The 15,872-nt window shown below is 39.9% G+C and overlaps 1 protein-coding gene across 1 annotated transcript in view; it reads left to right on the top strand.

The window, feature by feature from the left end:
• LOC148009763 (alpha,alpha-trehalose-phosphate synthase [UDP-forming] 5-like) overlaps positions 1-14,891 on the top strand; it is a 36,790-nt gene extending 21,899 nt beyond the window's left edge. Inside the window, exon 5 of the mRNA XM_087672638.1 lies at positions 13,807-14,891. The gene's annotated coding sequence lies outside the window, so the exon portion shown is untranslated. The remainder of the gene's footprint in view (positions 1-13,806) is intronic.
• The last annotated feature ends 981 nt before the right edge of the window (positions 14,892-15,872 follow it).

Here is a 15,872-nt window from a genome sequence, read left to right on the forward strand (position 1 = left end):
TAAATATGCAGTGGAAGAGAAGGCGATTGCCTAAGAAAAGACAAGCTTGACACAGTTTAAAGAATGGTAGTCTATTGACTAGCCTACGGATCCTATAGGCAATCAAAGAATTCTAAGATTGTAGCCTATTGGTGGATGATGAGCAAACCAATCATATAAGCCATAAGACATTGATTGAGGGGGAGATTCAGAATGCACCAAACTAGTGGCCTTCATTGATGAACATTCATAGGAGAGGGTGGAGATCTCAATTGTGCTACTTTCTTGGAAAAGGCCCCCTCTCAACTTCCATGGAGTGGCACTACCACCATTGAAGGGGACCAAGGTTGGTTGCAAAAGTGGTAATGGGCTTAGTTGAGGTTTGGATAGAATCCCCTTAGTTGTGGATGATTGGATTTTGGTGGGGGTCTAAGACCCTTGGCCTTTAAGCAACAATTGTTATCTATGTGGTTGGGTTTGTGGGAAAGAATACAAAGACTTGTTCCTTTTAGGCAAGTAATGCGAGAAGGGCCGTTGTGATCTTTTGACTTAACCACTTTCTTTTTCCTTCAATGAAGGAGACAGATTCTTGGCACAAGATTGTGGTGTGTTTAGGATCAATTAGGAAGGGTGTGTTTGTGATTTCCTTCCACTTGTGTCCTTCAAGAAAAGAGGTGAACTAGGGAGGATGACATAGCATTCTAGAGGGAGATCTTGTCAAAAAATGACTAAGAGACAAAAGAGAGAGTAGGGTTTGCGGGGAGAAACACAATGCGTTTATGGCAAACACTGAGAGAGAAGAGAAACTTAAAAATGCAAGAAGCACAGGGTGATGATGCATTGAATCATGCTATGAGAAGAAAAGCTGATATAACGGAGCCAAAGCTCAAAAGATGGCTGCATAGTCTTGCTGGACCCAGGCGGCAGCACTTGTGGGAATCTACATAGTGAAGGGAGCGAAACAATCCTTCGGGCGGTGGGGTATTGAAGTAATCATTGGAAGGTGAAGGACAGTTGTCGAGGGAGCGAACCACAGTCCTTTGATGCCGTTGGAGATGAGAAAGATGATCACCAAGTGTTGAGGGAGTGAATTGCAGTCCTCAGATGCCGGGGAGATGGCCTGGGCAGGAAATGCAAATCCTAGAGTGTGTCGGAGCTGTTAAACATAGAGAGAGCAGCTCAAAAGTTGACGCGAGGGGATGGATGATGACACTAGATGAAGGAATAGCCACTGGGAGGATAAACATAGCTTGTGAAGGCCTATCAACCCAAAAACGTAGGTACTTGCGGTTGCAGAAATTGATGCTAGATGTGGGGTGATGTCAGGTGTTATAAACGGCTGAAAAGATGAAGAGAACGGGAGAGAATTCAGTTCGACATTCAAAGGGCATGAGATCTTTTTTCCTCCCAGCCTTGCCTAGTTATTGCTAGCAACTCTCATCGTAATCCGATTGCCAGTCGTCACTTGTTGGTGAGTCCTACTATTCCTGGACTCTCTTTAATTCTAGGCTTCCCTAAACCCCGTTCGGGCGCCCAAGGCCCCCGGACGGTCATCCCTCGTACCTGTTTCCCATAATTTATCTTATTAATATAACATTTCCTTTCCCTTAAAAATCGGTTTCGTCCTCGAAAACGATACTTGGAAGATCTAACTGTAAATTGGGAAACCTTTTCCTTAGGGTACTTACTCGCTTCCATGTTGAGCTTTCTGCTGAACAATCTTTCCACTTGACCAAGCATTCTTGATAAATTGTATTCCTTGTTCGCCTGTCACGAACATTTAATATTCTTTCTGGTTCATGTGGGATAGATTGATCATCTAATAACTCCTTAATGTTATCATTTAAGATTAAATTATCCAAATCACCCAGCTTTTTCCTTAACTTACTCACATGAAAAACTGGATGTATTTTACTACCAGTAGGTAGTTGGAGCTTGTAAGCCTTTTCTCCCACCTTTTTAAGTATTGTGAAAGGACCACAATACCTGGGTGAAAGCTTTGGACATTGTCCCGTTTTCATGGTTTTAGTTTGTTCAGGCACTTTAAGATAAACCAATTCTCCTTCTTCAAAGGAGACATCTCTTCGGTGAGGATCTGCATAAGCTCTAGCTTGATTTTGAGCTTTCTTAATATTTTCTTGAGCAAATTTTAACATACTATTCATATCCTCCAAAAAGTCCTTGGCTGCCTAAACTTTTTCCTTATGCAGTCCTACTACATGAGGAGCTTTGGGCTGAAATCCATACATTAACATAAATAGACTATATCCAGTGGAAGAGTGCTTGGCACTATTATATGCAAACTCTGCTATCGGTAGATACTCTTCCCAAGTAGTTTGCCTTTTACTTACATATGCCCTAAGCATATCTTCAAGGATTTGGTTAACCCTTTTAGTTTGTCCATCAGTTTGCGGGTGATCCGTCGTACTCATGCTAAGTTTAGTATCCAACTTCCTAAATACCGCACGTTAAAATTGACTATCAAATTTTCTATCCCGATCAGAAACTATATTTGCCAGAAGGCCATATAATCGGTATATGTTCTCTACGAACAATCTAGCCAATTCTGGTGTTTTAACATCAGCTGAAGTTGGAATGAACCTAGCCATTTTGGTTAACCTATCCACAATCACCCACACAGAGTCGTGCCCCCTCTGTGTTCTGGGTAATGCAACAAATAAAACCCATGGAGATACTCTCCCATTTTCCTGAAGGAATCTCTAGTGGATGGAGAAGTCCTCCCATTTTCCATCTTTCATCTTTATTAACCTGGCATTTATTACATTTGATCACATAGTCAAGGACGTCCTTATTCATTCTAGGCCAATAGAACTCCCTTTTAATAAGACTATAAGTCTTATTAACTCTTGGATGTCCTGCGCTAGGGGTATCATGACACTCAAAAGAGTGTCTTGGCACCTTATTTCTTTATCTTTTGGGACACATACCCTACCCTTGTAGAGTAAATAACCATTATCAATGGTAAAATTCTTCCACTTGAATTTGGTTTGAGCAACCCCTGATGCTCCATTTCTTTGTTGAACATCCTCAGATATTCCTTCTTCAGTAGAAGCACTTTCATTTGGATCCCCATTTTTTATTGCTTTCCATATGTTGGAATATGCCGGATCAACCTGGCATTTCCCTTTTAAAGATTCAAGCGAGTCGGAAGTGAATTGAGTAAAACTCAATTCATTTATGATAGACATTCTGCTGAGTGCATCAGCTACTATATTATACTTTCCTTTTCTATATCTTATCTCATAGTCGAACTCTTGGAGGAGTTCGGCCCATCTGGCTTTACGCCCTTGTGGATCCGGTTGATCATTAAGCCACTTAATGCTTTCATGATCCGACAAGATCAAAAGTTTGGCACCGTACAGATAGTGCCTCCATTTCTTCATTGCATGTACTATTGCATACAGCTCCCTCTCATAAACAGAATAATTCTATTTTGCACGGTCTAATTTCTTGCTTTCAAAAGCAACTGGTCGACCTTCTTGTAATAAGACCGTGCCTATCGCCTTATCACTGGCATCAGCTTCAACCACAAATGGTTTATTGGGATCCACAATTAATAGTACTGGAGCTGTAGGAATAGCTACCTTAAGTTTTTGAAAACTTTCATTTTGGTCTGTTCCCCAATTAAAGCTCTTTCCTTTCCCTTTAAGTTGGTCTGTCATTGGAACAACTATTTTGGCATAATCTCGAATGAATCTACGATTAAATCCAGATAAACCTAGGAAGATCTGCAGCTCTTCCAGGTTCCTTGGAGATGGCCATTCAATAATTGCCCTTACTTTTTCTGGATCCATCTTGATTCCCTCTTTCGAGATAATATGTCCCAAATATTTGACCTCTTGTGTGAAGAATTCACATTTAGTTTTCTTCGCATAAAGGGAATGTGTTCTTAACAGTTGGAATACCAATTGTAAGTGTTACAAATGTTCTTCTCTCGATTTACTAAAGATCAAGATATCATCCAAGAAGACTACTACAAAATGTCTTAGATAGGGCCGTAAGACACTATTCATCAGCTTCATAAAGGTAGTTGGTGCATTAGTGAGACAAAAGGCATCACCAAAAAATCATAATGCCCGTATCTAGTACGAAATGCTGTCTTAGGAACAACTTGTGCCTTAATTCTTACTTGGTGATAGCCTGATCTTAAATCTATCTTTGTGAAGAATTTTGCCCCTTGTAATTGATAAAAAAGATCTTCCATTCTGGGTATAGAAAATTTATTCTTCACCATTATTTTATTAAGTGCTCTATAATCAACACAAAGTCACATAGAACCATCTTTTTTCTGTACTAATAAAATTGGCGAAGCCCAAGGTGAATTACTGGGTCGTATAAACCCTTTATTAAGGTAATTCTTAATTTGTCTTTCAACTTCTTGGTGTTGCATTTCACTTAACTTATAAGGTGGTTTAGAAATAGGGTGTGTATCCTTATTTGTGTCAATTGGGTGATTTATATCACCACTATTTGGTGGAAGGCCACTTGGTAAATCAGAAGGAAACACATCTTTAAATTCATCTAACAAACTACTTAATTCATTATTTACATTCAACTCACAAACATAAAAAAATTGTTGCTTAATATTACAGAAAGTAAAAGTGTTTTGTACAGGAAGAGACCATAACATATATACCTCACAAGCTTTTTTCTTTATCAGCTTCTGAACCTCAGTGGAACACAACAAAGGATTATTAGATACTTCATGTTCACCTTGAATTACAAAAGTCTTACCATCCCTTTCAAATTCCAGTGTATTATGATGATAACTACGTTTTAAGGATGGTTCCAATCCCCATAGCCACTCTCTCCCTAAAGCAATATCGGCTCTTTCCATATTCATAATCTGGAAATCAAGTTTATCTTTATATCCTTGGATCTCAATTTCCAAATTGGATACCATTGTATCCCATATTTTATTATCTTGACCTTGCATTATACGAACAACATATTGATGCCCACTTTTTTGTTGGGGAAGTTTCAATTTTTTGACAAGTGCATAATTTATGAAATTGTGGGTAGCAGAGTTATCAATCATGACTCTAACCCTCTTTCCAGCTCATCAATCCATGCACTCTAACTAAATCATGTGGCCCAAAGGTAGGCTGCCACATAGAAGTTGACATACAATACTTGTGTTGTACATCCATGTGCAAGACCTCTAAAGATTTATACCTTTCATGCCCCTTTAATTCTAAGGTCTGCACTACATGGATTTGTTTTTCCTTTCCCTTGCCCTTGTCCTTATCCTTTCCTTTGTCTTTCCCCTTTTTCCTTTGAGGGCAATTCCAGGCAGCATGGTTAGGGGATAGACAATTGAAACACAGCTTTTCTTTTTTGGCCTTATCAAAGTCATCTGGACTTAACTTTAGCCTTACATATTGTTTCTTTTCAAAAGGTTGTTTTTTGCCCTTAAAAAATGGCATTTTCCTTTTAAATTTGCCCACAAATTTTGAGGTTTCCAATTCCTTAGACTTGGGCTCCGTATCAGTGAGACTAGTGAGTGTACTTGGACGCGTACTATCTTCATTGATTAATGCAAATTTAATTGCCTCTTCCAACGTCTTAGGTGAACTCCTTTTTACTTCTTTTTTACAGGCCTTATCTAGTCCCCTAATGAATCCTCTTGTCTTTTGAAATTCATCTATTCCTTCCAATTTGAGGATTATCTCACGATATTCCTCCAAATATGTCAGCAGGGGTCTTCCCTTTTGTCTGACATAACCCCAATCTTCCCAATTTTTTTCCATTTCATTTTCAAGAAGGAATTCTTTCAAAAAGACGGATTCAAATTGAGCCCAAGTTTCAGGTATTCTATTTGCCTCCTTAAAAGTTCGCCACCATTTATACTCTTTTTCTCCCCAAAGTTAAACTGGCCTCCAGTGCTTGGAGATGTGGTGGAGTATTTTTAAGTTTATGTAAATCTTCCCATTTTTGGAGAAAATTAAAGATAGTATCTTTATTTCTATCTTTTTCCTCCCCGTGAAACTGAGGGGGTTTCATATCTTTTAGAACTGGATTATCCCTCAACTTGTGGTGGGGTTCCTTAGGATCTCGCATAGTCACATCTAAATCTTTCGATGAAGATGGGATATCCGAGGTTTCTATCTTATTTTTATCCCTTTCTAGTAATAAAGTTAATTGAGATTTTATTTCAGTGAGTGTTTGAGTTAAAAATTCCATTTGAACCCCCTGTGCCTGCACATGAGCAGTTAGATCATCAAATTGTTCTCGTGTGGCAAAGAATTCTTCCCACTGTTCTTCATGCTTCTCCGTTTCATGGGGATCTACCATAGGGTGGTCCCCAGAACTAGAACCTTCCATTACTCCTCCTTTCCCTTTTTCTGCCATTAATACACTGGAATTGGAAAGCAAAGATAAGAAATTTGCATACAAAGTAAAGTACTTCCCTGGTTATAATGACAGGGCAATTGTTGCTGGTTTTATTAATAAACCCGAAGAGTGAGGAATAATTTTAATGTTCCCGAACTAAGCGAGTCACGCTGGAAATGAAGTTCTTTGGCAGAAAACGGGACTATCACGTGAACCACCAGTATGTCTTCTATGTATAGGACGGGTCTGACTGACTTCAGTCAGCTAGTAACGGATTTGACTCTTGGCTTCAGTCGGCTGGTGACAAATCCGCTGTATAACTGCTCTCCGAAGACAACCGTGTGACGTGTGGCACCTGAAGTACCATCTCACGCTTTACGTTACGTCTTCCTGCAGTCGTCTCACGCTTTTCGTCTCCCTGCAGCATGTCACACTTTTCATGACGTCACACGACCTACGTCTCCTTGCGGCGTCTTTAAACAAGTGATGGATGACGTGTCCGTCAAATCGCCTGGCCCTCATCTTAATCACCTGACCCTCGGAATCGCCTGGAAAAGACTTCGTGACTAGCTAACAAGATTAGGACCCAACGGCTCCAGCAGGATGCGATGGCGGCTATGATACCAATGTCATAAACGATTGAAAAGATGAAGAGAATGGGAGAGAATTCAGTCCGACATTCAAAGGGCACGATATCTTTTTTCCTCCCAGCCTTGCCTAGTTATTGCTAGCAACTCTCATCGTAATCCGATTGCCAGCCGTCACTTGTTGGTGAGTCCTACTATTCTAGTGAATCATCCTGCTTTGGCATTCCTCCTACAGGCTGCACTTTTGCTGCCTGCGTCATCATCCTCAGCTCTGATTGGTGGTCTCAGCACTGAAGTTCCATCTCGGGTGGACAACACATTCCGCCACCTCCAGTGACCTCCCTCAGCCCACTCCTACAAGGGCTATCAGTTGTTGTTGGACAGCTTTTCCCTTGAGTATTGTGTATGCATTAATTCATTTATTCATTCATTATTCAGTAATTTTCATTCATTCAGTTCATCTTAATCATAGTTGTTAGGTATGAAAGATACAATACCATACAATATGATAAAATACTGTACTAAATAGTACCTTTAAGAGTTTTTAAGGTATGGTTCAATATTAGTACCCAAAAAAAAAAAAAAGATTATTTTGGACTAAAGGTGATAGAATAGATGATTAAAGTATAAATATGAATGCTATTAGAGTATATAAGATGAATACTTGGGGGTAAGCCAAAACCTCATGCCACATACGCAACACTTGCTACTACTGTTACCTACAACTTATAAGTACATCGATGGGAGTGGATACAACATATAGGAATGATCATACAGATAAGAGAAGTGCAAGCGAGAGAGAGAGAGGCTTTGGGGCCGGGGGGAGGGCCCAAGGGTGGTGGTGAAAGAAAGAGAAGAAAAAGAAAAAGTGTAGGCTTAGGGGAGGGTGGTAAAAACGGCCTCTTTTTGTGTACTAAATCATATGAACACATATGGTTCAATACTATATGGATTGTACTGTACAGATCTGTGACCTGTCATACAGAGACAGCCTTGTTCTTAATTCTTCAATCCTCCATTTTTGCATTAGTGTCCTTTTTCACTCTGTTTAAGTCATGATCATGCACATTGTGTTTTTCTTTTGCAAACCCTAGCCTATCTCCATGCAGTATCAACGATGGTGCTCTTCCAAAGAGTATCCTTAGGATATTTGTCACACTCTTAACTCACAATGGCTCAAACCACTCTATCTTGGATTCCTCTAATATTTTCTTAGATCGCTCCTTCAATAGAGGCTCTATCAAGGCATTATGGTCTTCATGTGGAGGACAATGCTTCATCATCATCATATACTTATCTTCTTCTAAGGATCATTCACCAAAGTCAAACTCTTCTTTGTCTTGTATTCCTTCGCACAGTGCTTCTTAGTTGGCTAATCAAGATTTTCTCTCTCTCGCAAAGAGGGATATACACTCTTCGCCCTAAGAGGGAGCTCCTACTTCTTCAACTTTAGAGGGAGCACCCACTCATCGTGAAGTTCTTCATCCACCATTTACTCTTTGGGGATGGCCGTCTTCGAGCAGTCATTTCTCCTATTGATACCCAAGATTTGCAAAGAACACTTAAATCAAGGCCTTGGCGGTTCAACCAACACTTGGTGACGAGGCCTTCGAATTCCTTCCAACATGGAGTTATGGAGCTAGTGGCTTCTTCCCCGAGGTGAGTTAGGCTCTATAGTTCATCCCGTCTACTATTCCTTACTACAGCTTACCTTTCAGATAGAAATCTTGGATCACTAGGATCCTCTACATCTTCTTTGTCTCTCTCTTTACTCCTCTTTCTTCATCCCTTTTAGGGCCTAAGAGGGAGTATTGAGAAACCACTTCTTTTGTTTACACGCTTCAAATAGGGTTTCGCATTGAGAGCCCCAAAAATGGCTGGTGTCCACATTTTAGTCATTATATCAGTGGGCGCCCACTCAGTGGTGTACCACCCTAGACAGCTTATGCCTATAAATAGACCATCACTTCATTCATTCTCACACCACTTCAATCATTCTTCACCTCTCTTCTTTCATCACTCCAACATTCTTCCCATCTCTATCCATCCCTTCCATTCCCCTCACACCCCTTCTAGCAAACACTGTGGTTGGTTCATGGCTGCCTACTCCATCTTCGCCCTCCTCCTATCAAGCGCCAACCTCCACCATCTCTTCGCCTGCATTTTGGTGGCAATCACCCTCCTCTTCAGTTGGCACATCATCTCTATAGTTGGTAACAGTACCCCTACCTTGCCATCAGTCCTCCATAGCTAGCAACCTCTTCCACTCTCCTCACGCTTCACCAAATTTGCATTTGGCTGCCTAGAGAACTCCTCGTCTGGCATCACCTTCCCTAGCTTAGCATCAACATCTTCCTACTTGATGTTATATTAATAAGGTAAATTATGGGAAACAAGCACGAGGGATGACCGTCCGAGGGCCTTGGGCACCCGAACGGGGTTTAGGGGAGCCTAGAATTAAAGAGAGTCCAGGAATAAGGAAGGTGGCAATAATGGGGTTTGATCTAGAGCAAAACACAGCTGTCCTTTTGAGTGTAGATAAGCAGGGGAGCAGCTAGAGAAGGTAGAATAGGTGCTGAGGATGTTGAGGAGGCACTCCGATTGATGCAGATGATGACCAGCAGTCAAGTGTTAGCTGGAATAGAAAAAAACATAGGCTGAAACTGGTGTTAGTCGGGTACATTTCGTGGGTGTAAGTCTCTTTATTAGGCTTTGTATTGGGCACCTTTATGGGCAGTTGGGCAGTCCATTTAGGGCTAGTTCATTTGTGTCCGATCTCTCCCTAGAGTCAATATATACTCCACTCCATTTTTGTTGTGTTGGATCACGTCCATTCAGACAGAGGGAGTCTAGAAGTACAGCTGGTCATTACACGTGCCATTGTTTGAGTTCTTTGCAGTGTTCTTCTCTGTTCTTTGTATTCTAACAGTCTATTACAGCGTTAACCACTATTCTGACATGGTATTGGACAACCCATATGTTTTCATGCTGTGTGCTGCTGTTCTGCATTGCTTATAGGTCTCAGCTCTGCATTTTGCCCATCTTGGAGCTGCCCATACCTGTGTTTCATTGCTGTGAACTGTTCTAGGTGCTGGGTGACTACCTTTCTTGTAGGGTGACCTGGTCCTTTTGTGTTCTCCACCTGTGTGTACCTGCATTTTGTCACTGCTCTCTCTTAGGTGTGCTGGGTGACATTCTCAAGTTAGATGACTGCATTTTATGTTTCAATCTCTATGATTTTTGGCTTGGTATGCTGCGCCACACTTCACACTGCCCCCTATTGATCTTTGGGATGCCATGTGCTGCCAATGTTGCATTTCTCCATGTGCTCATCAGCCATTTTGGTTTTTTGGGCTGATGAGTTTGTCTTTGTAGCTATAGACTCTCTTTCACCACAACTTTTTTGGGGTGCATTTCTATGGCTGGTTACACCGCTTCTTTGTTTTATGCTTTAGAGAGGGTTCACACATGTCAGTTGTTGTTCATACACTCTCTTTTCACTGATGATCCCATTTCCTTGTGCTTAATTGAAGTGCTATTGAACTTTTGAACCTTTTCTTTTGATTGCTCAAGCATGGTTGACCACGTGTACCCCAAGTCTCTCTTTCTCTCTCCTCCCTTTCTCTCTATTCTCTATTCTCATCTTGCATGTCATTGATCTTCATTCTATCTTTTCTATCTAGTTGCTTCACCTTCTACTTTGACCATGCTTTGAGTCTTTGTTGATTCACATTGCATGTTTGGTCCTCCTAGAGGAGCCTTTTATGGATGGTTATTTCCTCCATGCTTCATGGAGTTCTCTTGGTTGTCACTTTTTGGTCACTTTGGTGGTTCCATCTCTGTGCTATCTAGATGAGATGATGTCATTGCTTCATTTATGGTGACCATGCTAACTAATTGACAGTGGTGACTGATCTAGAGAGTGTCACCTCATTCTTTGGTAGCTTGGCCGGTTTTGTTCGGCTATTGTTCCATTGACTCTTGATGCCTTAGACTAACCCAGTTGTGCTAGGGGGGAAAGTTGACTTCTCCTATGGTATGGCGGGGTGGACTAGTAGCGGGGCTGGACTAGTATCTAACGGGTTTGCCTTTGTGGGTTTGCTAGTCTTTGATCTCCTCTTCCATGATACCTATTCTTCTCCAATGCATGACTTGGCACGTAGGAGGAATATCCTTGTTCTATAGTAGTGAATTGACGCCCCTTGTGTATCCCCAGGATAGAGAGGGATAATTGTGAGAGGGCAAGAGTTGGGCATGCCGATGCTTGCTATACATTCGTATGATGCAATGGATCTTTACGGAAACTTTCTACATGCATTGACATAGTGTAGCGATTCAAATTTTGGAGTTGGTTTGACTTTCTGTTTCATGATGGGAGCTAAGATAGTGAGCAATGTTTTGCTTCTAGTTTGTTTTCTTATGGGGGGGACTACTTTGACAATTTGGATGAAGGTCAAAGAATCATGGTCATGATGATGTGCTTTTGCAAGGCGTTCATGATAAGTTGGTGAGAGGAATGGAGGACATAGCAATTTGAGCAAATCTTGTCCATTGAAGAGCCAGGTGTGCGAGGAATCATTAGCAATGAGAGTATTGTTCTGTGATAGTGGTGTTGATCACACGGGTTGGCTACAAGTGGTTCATGTGAAGGTTCATCTTGAATATGAAAGAAATACTTCAAGGGGTGCTCAACTTGAGTTCCAGCATGGTGCCATCTATTGTGTAAGAAGTGCTAGCTCTCAGGTTTTGTGTTTTTTTAAAAACTTAAATTGAATAGTAGTTGTGCTATAAGTTAATGCTTACTACCCCATAGATAAGATCTAGAGGCCAATTTCAACATTGCTACGAGCTTCGCAATTGAATTTTGATCCAAATTTAGTTTTTGAGAGAGCAGAGTGGAAGGAGTATAGGCCTCCTCTTCAATGGGCTCGTCAAACTCTTAGAGATGCAGATATTGAGTGTGTCTTAGGGAAGGAGTGGGACGATGGGCCACAATGATCTCATCCATATTAGGCCCATTGATCCCAATTAGGAGTTCAAGATAATTGATCCAAGTTTGCTTCACTTTTTTCTTGGCCATGAGATATGATAGAGTGAGAGCTTTACACAATCATATATTTAGGAGCTATTGGCCACTTTCGAGATGCCATTGTGTCCTTCTATTTTCATTCTGATGAATCCTAGTGGGATGCTAGAGGCTATTGATGCTTCTAATTACCAAAGGCTAGTGGGATTTTTGATTGACTTCTAAATACTTAGCCTAATCTATGCTTTTCGGTTGGTCTTCTTGCAGGCTTTTTAAGTCTAAGAAAACTCATCGACATGCCACTGTTAGGATTTTGAGACTCCTTTAGAGCACACTTGATTTTGGCTTGTTCTTTCTAGTAGCGTTAGGTGATCCTGACATGTTGTGTAGATGGACTACTTCTGGTTGGGTAGGAGATTTTGACCATTGGTACTATTGCTTCTTACATGGCAGCTAGAAACAATCTACTATGGTCCTTTGTTCTATAGAGGTAGAATATAGAGCGGCATCTATATTAACTGCATTATAAGGGCTGGAAAGAATGTGAGAATGGCAATTCTTTGAACTGAATCAACTTGATCAATTATCACCATGAGAGAGAGAGAGAGAGAGAGAGAGAGAGAGAGAGAGAGGATGACACCATGTTGAGAGGGGAATCGACCCCTCCCCTTTTATAGGAAACAAAGTGTAGGTACCAAGTGTACAATGGTCTGATTTGCTGTAATTCTGGAAATCAGGGTTTTGAAGCCCTAATTTCTACATACTCCGGGCAGCAAGTTGATTTTCCTCTTTAGTAGTTGGGTTTGTTTGAGCTGAGTTGAAACTACTTTTTAGTTGCTAAGATAGACTTGTTCTTTGCAAAAATTCAGAGCCTTTGATGTGAACATAATTTCTATTTAAGTAGCTTCCAAAAATAGTAACCTCCTAAATTTTAGGAGTTGCCAAATTTTGATTCCAAAGAGCCAAATGTTCTTTGATCACGAGCATTTGGTTTTGCCTTCTGAAACTGCTCATTATGTGGGCTTCTAGTCAATGTGAGCACTTGAGTGAAAGAGGCTTAGTCATTTGGGCATTTTGGTCAATGTGACCACTTGTCTAAACTTTGGATTCCTCTTGGGCATCTCATCATTGACAACCCAAATATAATTACAGGGTGTTTTGGCTATAGGCCAGCCTTGAATTAAAAGATAAACATTTAATCGTATTTTGGAATACTCAACTGATGTGCAATTCATTGTTCAAGGTCTATGAGCATCAAACTAATTTGTATCATTGAGCTAATACATCTTGATAATAGTTGATATACAAAGGGTTGGTTACTTGCTCTTTGACATTCAAGACCTCCTTTACTAGGTAAAAGAGTACATCTTTATTCAGCTGGATAAGAGTTCAGGATTCGAGATGCTTGATGTATGGTGTTCTGGTTTGTCTCGAAAAGCAAGATCGATTTCCTATTTTATAGTAGATATTCTGTTAGAATGGTTATGTTCTCTCTCTCTTGACATTTCATGGGCCTATCCATTATAAAAATAAATCTACCCCATTGAGAAGAAATATTCAAAATATCTATGATATTACTAATGGCAAAGGTACCAATAGAGGTACTAATCAGGTCTTTTTTTGTTGTTTTCATCTACCAAAACAATGATTGAAAATCAAAGTTTGGGTTGCTGTTGGAAATAGGACCAGATTACATAACTGCAACTTCTGCTATGTACTGAGGCAGCACCGTGTCAGTTACTAGCTGAATATGCTGTTGCCTTGTGACACTGATAATAGTTGCAGCTGATGTTACAAGCTATTTAAATGCCTTTCAACCTTTTCAGCTTCCTAATTGTGTGCTGCTCTGTGAATTTGCAGTTATCTTTGAAGCTAAAGCTTTGATTTAAAGGTCGGCAGTTGAATCAAATGATTTCATTTCTATACTCATGTATATATCCTTCAGTTTTGGTCAATTTTGATGAAATGTAAGGTATTAACATGTATAGACACAGTATACAGTATACTCGGCATGCAAATGTGTGGGGCAAAGCAGGATTATCTACAAGTGCAGAGATTGTTAGATAACAGGTAAATTTGGAAGGCCCCCATCAGTACACAAATTGAAAGTCAATTCTTTGTCCCTGGGAAGCAGGGAAGCAGAAAACTGTGAGAAGTGAACAGTTTTCTGCACAGCAATATAATTTGATGGTATTCCTTGTTGCAACTGAAATGATTATTGTCATAGTGCCAAGGATAGTCTTTTCCCTCACGCATGCAAAATTTCATGTTGGGTTCATTTCCTTGTTCCTCCATAGTGTGCACTATGCCAGCATGCATGAAAACTGTAGATGTGAATGGATGAGCTTTGCATGCACATGAACCCGAATGCATGCTGGGATTCAAATGATGTGTCATCTGAAGCTGTTTTCTTTTGTTTTCGTAGATGCATTCAGCTCCATGTATGTATGCTTCACATGGTATGGAGCTGAATGCATGTTATGATTCCAATCTTGGATCATCTCACGCTGTTTACTTTTATGTGGTATGTACTTGGATTTAGAGGCTCACAAAGTGGTGTTGGGCACCAAAGCTGCTTTGATAAATTAGAGATGACAAATCAACTTTTTTCATGTGTTGGAACTGGGGAAGATGCGTAAACTTGGGATTTTTTGCACTTCCCTATTATGTGGCTTCCTTGTCCCTTGTCTTCTTGAGGGTTTGTTTAGCAAGAGGGGGTATATTGTGACTTTTGCACACTTCAATGTTTCATAGAACATTCAATTCTATCTTCCTCATTAGATTGAAGCCTCTTATACCTGTTGTATGACTTTTTTGGAGTAAATAAATCAACCCTCAATATTTGCCTCTACCAAGAGGTCCTGTATCAGTGAAAGATTTGAGAGAACAAATCAGCCCTCCTTTATATTTGCCTCTATTAGGAGGGTTTGTATTAGTGAAGATTGATGCACATTTAAGAGAAGTGTTTGGATGGGTATTTTGTGGTTGGTTGTGGGTTGAAGATCCTCCAGTTTACCTTATTTTGGGGGTCTCAAAATTTGTTTTTGAAGTGAGGAAAAAAATAAATTATTAAAACTTTTTTAGGAGTTACAATATGCACTTGCTAATGCATCCTGCTTACACACCAAGATACATCATTTTTGTCCATCCAGAGTAGCTAATAGAAGATCTTGAAGAAATCTAGAATTAGTGAAATATCCTTGGGTCTATGATTAACGTTGCCTAGAATTTCCATATGAACTCTAGAATTCTTAAAAGAGGGAAATTTGGGGCCTTTAATGATCGTTGGGCGTGGGTTTAAATAGCCAACTTACATAGTGACCAACACCATTCAATACCTCAAGTTTGATGAGATTATTGTAGATTGGATGATTGTATGCTAAGAATTTCTCAAAGAAAATTTACTTTGGTAGTTTAGGTTTCGAAAATAAATGCAAATATATTTTGAATTGTGTATACATATTTTCGACAATTACACCTTATCAACATGATAATGGAACCACAACATAGATAAAGACTTGGGTAGATAGGAGTAATAACCTTTTCCTATTAATTTCCTAGTCATTAGCTTTAGAGTTGATTAATCCACCTTGAATGAGGTGACCTAAGTGTTTCTTAACCATAACTTGTTGATATTGTACAAAAGATCAAACAAATACTTAGTTTAAGTGGCAATAGGAACATTTATTAAATCTTAAGTAACCAAGAAGCTCGATGTGAACAATGTTTAGGCCTTCCTAAGCCATGATATTGATAGAAGATGGTTGAAAATTCTACTTTTTGGTGTTGATAATAGATAATCCATAGATGGTTCAACTTTTATCAAGTCCATAGCATGTTAGGTGATTATATTCAAGAATTTAGTTGAGCAATGGCATGCATTTCAAGAGTTGTCCATAAGCAAAGTAAATCTCTTAGTAGGCATA

The sequence above is a fragment of the Lygodium microphyllum genome, chromosome 30, assembly GCF_053477565.2.
Source record: "Lygodium microphyllum isolate KBCC chromosome 30, Lygodium_microphyllum_v1.1.10, whole genome shotgun sequence".
NCBI classification, from domain to species: domain Eukaryota; kingdom Viridiplantae; phylum Streptophyta; class Polypodiopsida; order Schizaeales; family Lygodiaceae; genus Lygodium; species Lygodium microphyllum.